At 40.8% G+C, this 12577-nt stretch overlaps 1 long non-coding RNA gene across 2 annotated transcripts in view; it reads left to right on the top strand.

The window, feature by feature from the left end:
• Positions 1–2783: 2783 nt before the first annotated feature.
• The window catches only part of LOC309514512, a 30263-nt gene continuing 20469 nt past the window's right edge, over positions 2784–12577 (top strand). For both annotated transcript variants that reach the window (XR_014212029.1, XR_014212030.1), the window contains exons 1-2: positions 2784–2862; positions 9315–9368. This is a non-coding gene — a long non-coding RNA (uncharacterized lncRNA). The remainder of the gene's footprint in view (positions 2863–9314; positions 9369–12577) is intronic.

Here is a 12577-nt window from a genome sequence, read left to right as displayed (position 1 = left end):
CTTTCACACAAGATAAAATTGAAAGCCGTGGCGAGATCTCATAGGATCAGTAGCAAATCAAGATCAACAGAATCAAAAGCTGCAGCAAGAGCATACAATAGGATCAGCTGGGTAAAATGTCATCTCTCGTTCCAAGGTTGAAAACATGAACCAAAGCCATCATAGTCTCAGCGCTAAATCCAGGTCAAAAGCCAAAACTATCTTCAGGAGTATCTAAAGCTGCACAAGCTGTGTGTGTGTGTGTGTGTGTGTGTGTGAGAGAGAGAGAGAGAGAGAGAGAGAGAGAGAGAGAGAAAGACACAGAGAGAATGAGAGACAGAGAGAACAAAGATACAGAGAGAACGAGAGACAGAGAAATGCAGTGCTGCCTGTCTAAGGTTGCAAACATAAACACATTTATTGGACGTTATCCCCACTGAACACAGTGAGGTAATATTCTGAGTAAACAGGCAGAATATCAAGTAGCAAGTCAATTTTTCTTTCCCAAGCATATGTTTAGTTACAGCAGATTTAAGGCTGCTTGATCTGTTCTCTCCCTTGCCCTCCATGAGGCATTGGCAAATCCAGCCAATACATGACCCAGCATATCTCAGCTGATTTTCATGAATCAGAATGGACCTAGGACCAGGTTGTAATGATCAGTTTTGTTTCAATACAGTGGGCAACACAGACCATTGTAAATTCTTGAAATGGAATTCATTTTTTTTTAATGTAGCTCTTCCACCCATAAACATAGAAATATGGGATTTTCAGTTTAGGAAAAACGTTGAGCAAAGTGGTGATTTGATAGAGGTTCACTTTGCCCCATCAAAAAATAAATATTGTGGAACCCCCATTTTCGCTTCACATTAACCTTGGGTATTAGGCTAAAATATGATAAATGGAACAATGTCAACCAGTAGGATTCATGGCTATGTTGGGATTTCAACTGGTTTATTTATCCCTGGTTTAAGTCCACCTGCCTTTATATTATAGCATACTGGCTCTAAGTGAACAATCAGTTCCTTTCCTGTCCTTCCTACATAGTTAAGAAATAGGACAGTTTGGGATTATACAATGTATTCTCATGGCCCTTTTTTCATATAGTAACCATTGATGTAAAAACGTGTTTGTTTTACGGTGACAGAGTAATGGCCTTGTCAGTCGATAAATGAATGAACATTCAGATTGAGTTGCTGTATTCAACTTATGCTTCTGAGGACCAAACACCAGACAAAATGTCACAAATGTGCTTGTGGTTGATAGAAACCAAACTCAATTTACAAAGCAACCATATGCATACCTACTCAGAAGCCTTACTGAGTTCAGTGGGGCTCACCCATGCAAGCTGGTATAGGATTGCAGGCTTCGATTAGTAGCCTCAGTCATTTGGAGAGCCTAGGACAAGGTCCTGCCAAATAATAGCCCTTTAACTCCCTTTGCGTGTGTACATGAAGTCATGGTGTCTTAAAACTGCTCTGCTTTGGCTAGATCATCACCAATATTATTGGAGTGGAATGGAAGATTATTTTGAATGGTACCCACATAATAATCTTTCCTTGTGTCATTTCTTATTTTTAATTCATATCCCTGAAAGTCAGGGGGTGAGGCGTAAATTTCCAAGAATGATTTATAGAACAAGATAATTAGCTAGAGGTGGCATACTTGAGTTTATTATGCCGGAGACCGGAGATTCTTTGTACCACACAGTGCAGGTGACTTTTCCAAGGTTGCGCTACCAGTGAGTGATTGCATAATGAGTGATATGAGTTGTCATCCATCCTTTCCATAATTTGCAAAGCCCTGGCGTTCACAGAGTTCTGAGAACACAAAGCAATGAATGAGATATTAAACCATCTAATCCTTTCCTCCCTAATCCCTCCCCCCATCCAGTGCTTGCTTGAAAACAATGGTAATGAAGGGTAGGGATTTTGTGGTTTGATGCAGGCTCCCTGTGGTATTTCTTTGAAATGCTGAGACGCTGGAGCTTGCTTTCTCTTTCTTGTTTAGCCCAGTTTAGCAAAAAGAAAACAAAACAAAAAACCCTTCTTGCTCATCATAACCACAAGACTCCAAGGAGAAACACGAAGCGGTGTAGCTTTAAAGGTCTCATTAATTTCCTTTGTACTCCAAACCTGGAACATTAGAAATTGTGATAGCGCAGATTCTATTCCAAAGTCAAAAATTCACTCCAATTATCCCGCTATTTACATCAAAGAGAGCCTGAAAGGGATGCACATGAGAATTACATTCTTGTGCTGAAAAATTAATACATCGTTGACACTGACCCATTTTCCTGGCTTATGAATTTTTCAAGCTTTTCTGACTTGTAAGACAGATCCATGCTTAAACTTGTTTCGGGATATTGTCCCTTGAAAGATTAAAGAGCAAGGCCTGTTGTTCCTTTAGAGGACTGATAATGCAGAAAATAAAATATATTTTTTAAAATGGTCTTCACAATGCCAATGTCTAGACTATTTAAATCTCAAGCACTTGTTTCAACAAGGAGGCAAATTGAGTACAAATGCACATATGAGTTCAGTTACACAAAATAGCATTTACATCATGATAGCATTCTATAAGACAAAGGCTGAATCTACACTTCATCTCAGTCACTCTGAATCAGGCTTCCTCAACCTCGGCCCTCCAGATGTTTTTGGCCTACAACTCCCATGATCCCTAGCTAGCAGGACCAGTGGTCGGGGATGATGGGAATTGTAGTCTCAAAACATCTGGAGGGCCAAGGTTGAGGAAGCCTGCTCTGAATCCTCATGACAACTCACTCATGCATTCCCATGCATTCCCATGAATCCTACCTCATGATTCCAATATTCTCCTGACCCAATTTGTGAGGTTTCTTCCCATCTCTTGTGCCTAATGTAGGTAAGTGACACATGATTCTTATGATGGGAGTGGATGATATCTACAATTTCATGAGGACTTTCCTCAAACACACAATTGACTCTGTTTTAGGAATGGGTAAATATGCCAGTTTCAGTTGCTCTTTCTGATTTTTTCCAAAGTTAAAATTGGTTATCCACATTTCCACATAGCGTTCTGGAAGCTTCTCTGTGTGAAAGAAATAAGCAAAAGCTGGCTTAAATTGGTTCGGTTATCTCTTTCAGTCAAGGTCATGCTGACTATAAAAGTGGGGCCAGAAGGAGTCTGGGCTTCACTTTCTCTTTCTATCTCTTTTCCTTCTGGTGTGGTGTTCTGTACGCAGTATGCTTAGTGTTAAGGTTTATACTTATTATAAGTTATTGTAAGTTTAAGTTAAGTCTGCTGCAACTGGATTTCTTATGGACAGTGCCAACCCTGAATGTATTGGACGCGACCATTATGCTCATTTGCCTTCACTAGCAGTAAAGTTCTGCTGGATGAAATATTACAGCAATTGCCTCTAGTCCGTTTTTTGGAAATCCTGCAAAGTGTTTAAGTTTTACTCTGCCAATTTTTACTCTGGATCAATATTGAGTAAAATTTCAATGACAGCCTAACAGTGCCATGACACCAGGCCATCCCTCTCTAGGAGTAGGTGTTTTTTTGGGGTTTTTTTTTTAAAGTAAAGGATCCCTGGACAGTTAAGTCCAGTAAAAGGCAACTGTGGGGTTGTGATGTTTATATCACTTCAGGCTGAGGAAGCTGGCGTTTGTCCACAGACAGCTTTCTGGGTCATGTGCCAGCATGACTAAACCGTTTCTAGCGCAATGGGATCCCACAACAGAAGCCAGAGCACACGGAACATTGTTTACCTTCCCGCAACAGCAGTACCTATTTATGTACTTGCACCAGCGTTCTTTTGAACTTCTAGGTTGGCAGGAGCTGGGACAGAGCAACAGGAGCTCACCCCGTCGTGGGGATTTGAACCGCCGACCTTCCGATCGGCAAGCCCAAGAGGTTCAGTGGTTTAGAACCCGCGTAGGTGATGAAGCAGACAAAGCTGGTAGAAGGCACTCCTAGCTGCAGAGGACACTTGGGTGGCATTTGGGAGTTTCCCTAAGCTAAACACTTGTTTTTTCAGAGGAAGTGGAACCACTTCCAGATCAGGCAATTTGCCTATCTCCTGGACATGGGTACCACCCACCCACAACCTCCATCTTTCTTGGTTTCAAGCTTTCACAGCCTCTCTCAATTCACATCCTAATTTACCATATCAGTGATCCCATCCAATCCCATCCAATGAAAAGGAAGGATGTTTCGAAGGTCCACAGTCTTCAGAAGAGATTTCAAAATTTAATTCAGGATTCCTTTTAAAACATTATTCATTCATTATTCCCGCATGCCTTTGTTGTTGCCCTTATTGCTTATAAACTGCATTTGGGGGTCCTTTTAAGGGCTGAAAGGCGGTGTGCAGGTATTTTCAATGAATAAAGGAAAAAGAAATCATTATATATGATTTGTGCCAAGCGCTAGATGAGCCAAAAAAGCAAGTGCCGTGTTTTGCTAAGCAGATTCTATGTTAGGAACATTTAATATTTGTCCGTAAGATTTCATCACAGCCACTTTTGGAGAGGTGTTTTTGATATATTAAAATTGATTAGATTGTTTTGACAGCTTTACTTCTGCTCGGAGATTCTTACTGTTGCTTTTCTGCAGTAATCAATCTCTAGTCTGAAAGATTGTGGGTTGGGAAGGAGGGGGCGAGAGCTTTGCAAGATGCCAAAAATCATATGAAGCAAAATGAAACACAGTGTGGTTGTCTACTTAGTTCTCCAACTACTCCCCCCCCCACCCCAAGAAAGAAAACAGCCAGCTCAGCCACAAAATCAATGGCTTTGGATATATGACCTCTGGCTGGCTGAGAAGACTAAAACCAAATGTGGGATTAGGTAGGACAAGACATGGAAATTGTCAAATGTAGTAGATCCTCCTTTTCAAGAGTCAGCAGGATGACTTGAAAAATTAACTAAAAATAAGTTATGTATAGCATCACCATACACATACCTAAATAAATGGAAAGCATATGTTACAATCTATACAACCTCCTGCAGTTCTGGTTATAAAGGGAGGGAGAAAAGTGCTGAGTATATAAAAATGGTGGAGAATTTGTTACATTTGTCTCCCCCACTGACCAACAAATGAATTTTATATGAAACATACACTAGACTTTCACTGTCCCATATGTGACCCCGCCTTGTAGAGGAAATAATCAGTTTAGAGCTCATAATGTATGGAATATTAAGCATTTTCCATAACAAGGCATGGTGATGGAAGAATCAAGTTGATAAGTGTGTCCTGAGCTATAAATTTGCTATAGCCATTTCATATTCATATATATATATATATATATATATATATATATATATATATATATATATGCTTTCGTAGATTTTCACGGGTACAGGAATGCAGGTTTTGGTGTCTTCGGGTGTCTTCCCGTGTAAGAGTCGGGGTGTCTGTGCGACGTTTCGACGAGGAGAAGCCGAAAGAAGCCGAAAGCACCAGCCTGAAGATGACGAGTGAGACCTCGTCGAAACGTCGCACAGACACCCCGACTCTTACACGGGAAGACACCCGAAGACACCAAAACCTGCATATATATATATATATATATATATATATATATATATATATATAGTGTGTGTGTGTGTGTGTGTGTGTGTGTGTATGCAATGGAAAAGATTGCTGGTTGCTGGAACATACACCAACTTTCAATTCCCAATTCCCTGATATTATTAAATGCATTGCTTACATTCTGAAAGGTCAAGAAAATATTTGCTTTCTCCAGGTTCTCTAGTTTGGCCTAGATGACCCTAATAGTCCCTTCCAACTCTACAGGTCTGTGATTCTGTGATTCTACTCAGTTTTCTTGTAGCTAAAGAGACTGTATGTAGGCAATATGAATCAATAGTGTGTAGGCAATATGAATCAATAGTGAAGACCTAGCAGGAGCATTGCTAAGTATGTCTTTAACAGTTCATTCAGATGGTCACATAAACAGTGTAATATTGTGGAATTCAAGTAATACCACAGCAGCAACTGAGGTATTCTGATTAGAAAAAAATACCCCATAGTGAATGAAATAAGGGTTTTGTCCATACTGGAACAAAATGTGGGTATGCATTTGCCTGTCTCTTCATTAATACTGGGGACCCTTCCTCCTTCAAATTTGGTGGGTTTTAAAAAATGGATAGGATGTGGGGGGGAGAACCCGATATTTAAAGAGGGAAAGATATTACTAATGGGGAATATTAATGGGGAAATGGGCAGTTGCAGATCCACACGAACAACCCAAGTTTTCCATCCACCCATCCGCTTGCTTAGTTCTTTGGGTTAGAAAAATATCATCCCTCGGAGAAAATATCCATGCAAGTGCATGAAGATTCACACAACTGAGTGTTGCATATAGTTTGGCCACGATACACACAGTTTTAAAGACTGGATTCAAAGCTTGCAGCTCCACCTTAAACACTGAAGATTTCCAACACAGAAAGCATTTCTGTGTAATAAAAGAAGAAGACTAATATATAGAACATTGTGTGAAAACACTGTTGGCTCCAGATTTTTAATTTTTTTTGGAGGTGGGGAGAGGGATCCTTGGAAAAGATCCCCTATGTGGTCCCCACATCTTGTCCACCATTCCTCTCCTTCTCTGGCCCAATTCTTGAGAAAAAAAGGTCAACTAGGTCAGGAGGAAGCTCAACTGCTGGTCCTCCTCCTTGCTCACATATTTACTTGCAAGTGTCAATAGTGGGAAGGGCAGCAGTGCCAGTGGTGGTGGATGTTTCATTTGGAGAAATGGATCACTGCCTTATGAACCCCAATCTGCTCTCAGTCAGCCCCCACCAGCCTGTTAGCTTCCTCCTCATGGGCCTCAGTGTTGCCCTTGTAGAACTTAGCAGGCAGTTAGAGGATAGGGACACAACTTGAATTAGTTGGCTCTGCCATTCATTAGCTCTCGCCCTACCTACTATTGGTCTCTCTGCCTTCTGCCCTACCAGTCCCAATGAGCAATGATCACTACTGACTCGGCTGATCAGCTGTGGGTACCATGATGATATATGGGGCCTGGTAGATGCCTGATGACACAAACTCCCAACAACCTCTACATGAGAATAGTAGAGAGTTACTCTTCTGTAGACATCGTTTACATGTACTGAAAAGCCAGGGACTTTTGCAGGCGCACTTGCAATGAAACGGAGATTTCACAGTGTCGTACATGAGAACTTACACATGGATTTGTGTGGGAAATATTTCATGCCCGATGTAGGTTTCGGATAGTCATTGGAGGGTTATATTCAGGGTTAGGCAAGGACCGCAAGCTGAGGGGATTATAGGAAACTGACAGATTTTCTGACAGAGGGCAACCTTCCAAACTGATTTATCGAAGAAATAAATTAGTTGACTGCACTGTGCTTTATTAAGTGGAACATTTTTCAGCTTTTGACATTTTGAAATTGGTATCAGCCACAAATGTTTTCCTTTCAAAGAGGACATGAAAGTTGCTCCGGTTAAGTTAAGGGTCCATGTTTTATTTTCTATTTCCATGCAGCAGACACTTTCAAACAGCACCAAGCCAAAATGAGGTGTGTGTGTGTGTGTGTGTGTGTGTGTGTAAACACACAGTGTGTGGGTATGTTATGTGAATATTTTTACCATCTTTATGTATGTTGATTTTGTACAGCCATTCATGCTTCCCCCTCACTGGATGTGAAAGGGATGTTGAAAACCAATCCCATTTCAGAATACTGAAAAGGTCAAGGTAGTATACTTGATAAATATATGAGACGTTATAACATTTTTGGTATCTAATTTTCATGTCTTGCACAGCATTAATCTTATCGAAAAGATGAACCATTCTAATGAGAACTGGAAATAGTATAAATCTGGCACATTCCCTTGCATAATTTTTAGACTGTAGAGGTGCGAAACTCACCTTAGCTGGCATATATTGTTTCTGTGTTAACAAAAGTGTAAGAGTGATGCTAAATTGAAAGCATATTTCTTCATCCAAATGAAGGCTAATTTTACCACTGCAAAGGCTTGTAAGCTATTTTCATTTCTGTATATGGCAGATCAACTGTTCGGAGGATTTTTCGATGCTCAAGTTCAAGTAAGATATGTAATTTTAGTAAAAGGAACAACTCCCTTGTTCAACACACTGAATACAAAGCATTTAAGTACTCTGAGGTCCATAGGTTCTGAGGAACACTGTGTTTCTTTGGGAAGGTGGGGAATGCCGTATTGCAGACGCCACCATCCCAAAATGCATGCACAAAAATTCAAAATCTCAAAATCACAGAGAACTTTTGCCCGAGCTTGTAATGTTGGATCCACAATTCGGCCTGCTGGTTATGATTTCAGACTGCGTAAGTTCTCCTAGCTGTGTGGAACAGCTAGAAAGGATATCAGCTGGCACACACTTTCAGAATCAGGCTGCAGTTGTCCCTGGGAGGACTGGACATGATGGAGTACTGCCTCTCTTCTGAACTTTGAAGATGGATGGCTGCTGCCACAAGTAAATCAAGGGGTTGAATTGTTCACCATTCCATCCCATTCTTCCACAGTCTATTCCCATCCACAAGGTGTTCAGCAACAGCACCTAGAACTTGTTAATGGGCGGAAAAATGTTAAAAGGCATCTCATAAAATGTGAGTGTTTTTTTTTAAAAAAAGTGAATTTTCATGCAAGGATTTTTTTAAAGTCTGAATATAGGAAGCTTCCTTATACTGAACCATTGGTCCACTTAGTTCAGTATTATCCACAATGACTAGAAGTGGTTCTCTCGGGTTTCAGACACAAGCCATTCTCAATCCTACCCGGAGGCGCTTAGGATTTTTGCACCCAGAGCAGAGACTTTACTGCTGAGCTAAGGCTTTTTCCCAATGGCAAGGTTGTGTGTACCAGTTGTGTGTCAAGCTTCTCCCCTCCTGTTTTTGGTGAATGCTGTATGGATATCCTCATCAGAAGATTTGATGGTGCACTTAGGGCAAAAGTTGAACACTTTGCATAGCAATAGAGATGGCCACTGTTGCATCAGGAAGGGAGCAGATGATGTGACTCAGTGATGGAACAAAATCTGATAAATTTTGCCCTTATGTGATCTTATAAACTCTGGCAGCAAACTACTGGGGGCATTGGTTACAAATGTCAGATAATATGCCAGAGTTAGAGGAAGCTGTGAATCTTTTGGAACATATTTGTCTCAACGTTATTGAAAGGGCTTTATTTTTTCCCCTTCGTTAATAAGCTTTGTGCTGCTTTTGTATTAAAAATAAGCTGCTTCTTGTGAATGAAAAGTGATGATACTTACATTTCTTTTGATCTTGACAAAGGCCACAATCCTTTTGAATGCTTTATAGTTTATTTGGCTTCTTTCTCTCTCTCTCTCTCAGGTAGTCCTGAGTAGTGGATATATCACATCTAATTCTCTTGAAACTCGGCCAAAGGTCAGTCTGGTGCAGGAGTGATACAGGATTAATGTGTCAGTAAATTGCTCATCACTGCTTGACATGAGAAATAGCTGGACTGACAGAGTGCTGGCAGATGAGCCTTTAGCCAAGGAAGTTTCAACTGAAGGGGATTAAGACTAAGGCTAAGCCTTATGAGACTTTGACTATGCCACATTGAAAGAGAGAGCCCTGCCCTTTGTCTTTATATGTAGACAGCTTTCCCCTAAATTGTGCCTTGTTTTAATGCATTCAAGCCCTTGCAACTGGAGAAAGTTTAGCCCAAGCTTTCTCTGTGACACTTTTTAGCATCTGTGCCAATTATCTCTCCTTAAGAGATTTTTGGGGTGGGGTGGGAGGTTCTGAATGCCTGCTGTCAATAAATCCATCATTGTTGCCACAGGAGGGCACCGGCAGTAAATATGAACCTGAGGGTAGCAGTAGGTGACTTTATTTTCCCATTATAATATGATTTTACCCCATGGTTGTAAGGAGCCAGTTATATCAAATCACACATCAGGTTGAGGAAAGTGAGCAGTGTGGGAGCAAATTTGTAATGAAGAAAGAGTGAAACATTGTTTTATATTGATTTTAGAATAGTTGGCCAAATAGTAGGGGGGTATTTGCAAAAGCCATTAAAAGTGTATGGAGGTCTTATGGAGGAACTGGATAGGTGTGGGAAACCTGTGACTCTCTAGATATTACTGGACTACAACTCTTAGCAAACCAGCCATTGGCCATGTTGGTTGGGGTTGATGAAAGTTAGAGTTCCCCGACACGTTCCCCAGCTCTGAACCAAGGGATGAAGCAGGCGAACACTAGATTTGTTGTGGACCAACACGGCTACAATTCTAAGTAAATCACATTGAAATTAGTTCTGAATCAAGGTGGTAAGGATTATGTGGTAAGGTTGATTCTGGAGACTAGGAACTCATGATTTAAAATGGTGATATGAAGGTCACAAAAAATCTCTTTGCAGTTAGGTGGCTTATGGACTGCAGGTTAGCCGCCCTGCTCTAATCAGACTGCGTAGTTGACATTTCTTAAATCATCCCATTGTGGGATCCAGCTATATGTGGATGTCATCCTGAAAGGATGGAAAGAAAACAGTAATGACATCTGAAGATTGCAGGTAATGCCTCTGAAGTTTATGTTCCTTTTCACAGTCCAGCAGCTTAAGACTCATTGTTTTCAGGGGGTTCAGGGGGACTTGCACAGGGAGCCGTATCCTGGATAAGACTGAAAAGGGCAATAGTAGGTTCATGATCCAACGATCTGTGTGCACATTACTTTGGGTACCCATATCTCTGAATCCATGGTTTAAAGCCATGGTTTTCCCAGTAGTGATGTATGGAAGTGAGAGCTGGACCATAAAGAAGGCTGATCGCCGAAGAATTGATGCTTTTGAATTATGGTGCTGGAGGAGACTCTTGAGAGTCTCATGGACTACAAGAAGATCAAACCTATCTATTCTTAAGGAAATCAGCCCTGAGTGCTCACTGGAAGAACAGATCGTGAAGCTGAGGCTCCAATACTTTGGCCACCTCATGAGAAGAGAAGACTCCCTGGAAAAGCTCCTGATGTTGGGAAAGATGGAGGGCACAAGGAGAAGGGGACGACAGAGGACAAGATGGTTGGACAGTGTTCTCAAAGCTACCAGCATGAGTTTGACCAAGCTGCAGGAGGCAGTGGAAGACAGGAGTGCCTGGTGTGCTCTGGTCCATGGGGTCATGAAGAGTCGGACACGACTAAACAACTAAACAACAACAAATCTCTGAATCACGACCATAGACTTGCATGTGCCATTCTGCTTGGCTGTAGAGATGGAAAGATTAGGTGGTGAGATGTATTCCATTGGCTCAGCAGAGAGATCAGCTGCCATTTGGGTCTTCCCTCCCTCCCGAACTGTTTCCATTCCATGTGATAATCATAGAAACAAAAAGCTGTATTGGTTTTAGACAAACAAATTGTGTTTTGCGTGAAACTTGACGTCATAATTCATGCGACAAGAAGACCCGTGCCGTCTTTTATAAAGGAAGAGTGGGGCCTATTTACAGATTTAGATTACATATGAAAGTTGGGTATGAGGCAGGCAAGTACAATCCCCTCCCTCTTTTCATATAAATCTACCTAGGCCCCAAAATCATCACCTGAAGCCCTTCTTCATGTGCCTCCTCCATGGGCGGTCCAGAAGATGGCAACAACAGAATGGGTGTTTTCTGCAGTGGCTTCCAGTTTGTGAAATGCTCTCCCCATGGAGGTCCACCTGATGCCTTCAGTATACATCCTTAGGTGCTAATGTTCCTTTTCAACTGGATCTTTGGCTGATTAACACCCAACACCCTTTTAAACATGTTGTGGGAGGGGAAATTCTTATTTTTCTTTTTATTTGAATTATGTATTATTATTATTTTTGTTATATCCTATTTTTATGTTGTGAACTGACCTGAGATCTAAGAAAGAAGGGCAGTATACAAATTTAATAAAGAAGAATAATAATTCACAGTTAGAGGTAGGGGAGAAATTCACTTCAGGTCTCATCTGGAGCCAGACCTACCAAATTTGTACCTTCCAAAGCAAGATGGGAACTGAAGCACAGACATACTTAAAAAATTGTGCTTAACTGAATTTTGCTACGCAGTTTGCCAGCCAAGCAATGTTTACGAAAATGCATATACTAGGATAAAGTGTGCACAAAAAATGGATATATTGGTGAAAATAATAAACCAAAATGGATCATATTAGGTTAATATTCTGGTAACCAATGAAAAGGCCCATATGTTGTGTGGAAAGTCCTGACTCCTACAAAAAAATATTGTAAAATATAATAAAAATGACATGAAAGCAACCCTTAAGCAGATTTTGGCTGTGAATGCATAGGGAAATGTCCTAACCATTTTATTTGAGAGGAAAGTTTTCCTCACAATTAATTACTTATAAGTGTTATCAGATCACTAAAAGCATCAGCATTGTGAAATATGCTTCCTAATTTGGACATGCTTGCTGAACAAAGAGGCTACTAACAGGAAGAAATGCATTTGAAGTGTTCCAGGAGTGGCCATGTGTCCTGCTTTAAAGCCTTCTATTTCAAGGGCTGTCTGATTTAAAGAAACGTAAGAAAGGAGTGCAGAGTTCCTGAAGCTGCCTGTCAACAGCAGAAACCTCATTCACTATACCAGACTGATTCATTATTATACCTTCTCTCTTCA

This window comes from Podarcis vaucheri, assembly GCF_965113315.1.
Source record: "Podarcis vaucheri genome assembly, chromosome: 11".
NCBI classification, from domain to species: domain Eukaryota; kingdom Metazoa; phylum Chordata; class Lepidosauria; order Squamata; family Lacertidae; genus Podarcis; species Podarcis vaucheri.
Note: the sequence above shows the minus strand (reverse complement) of the source record. Positions and strands in the feature narration are given on the sequence as shown.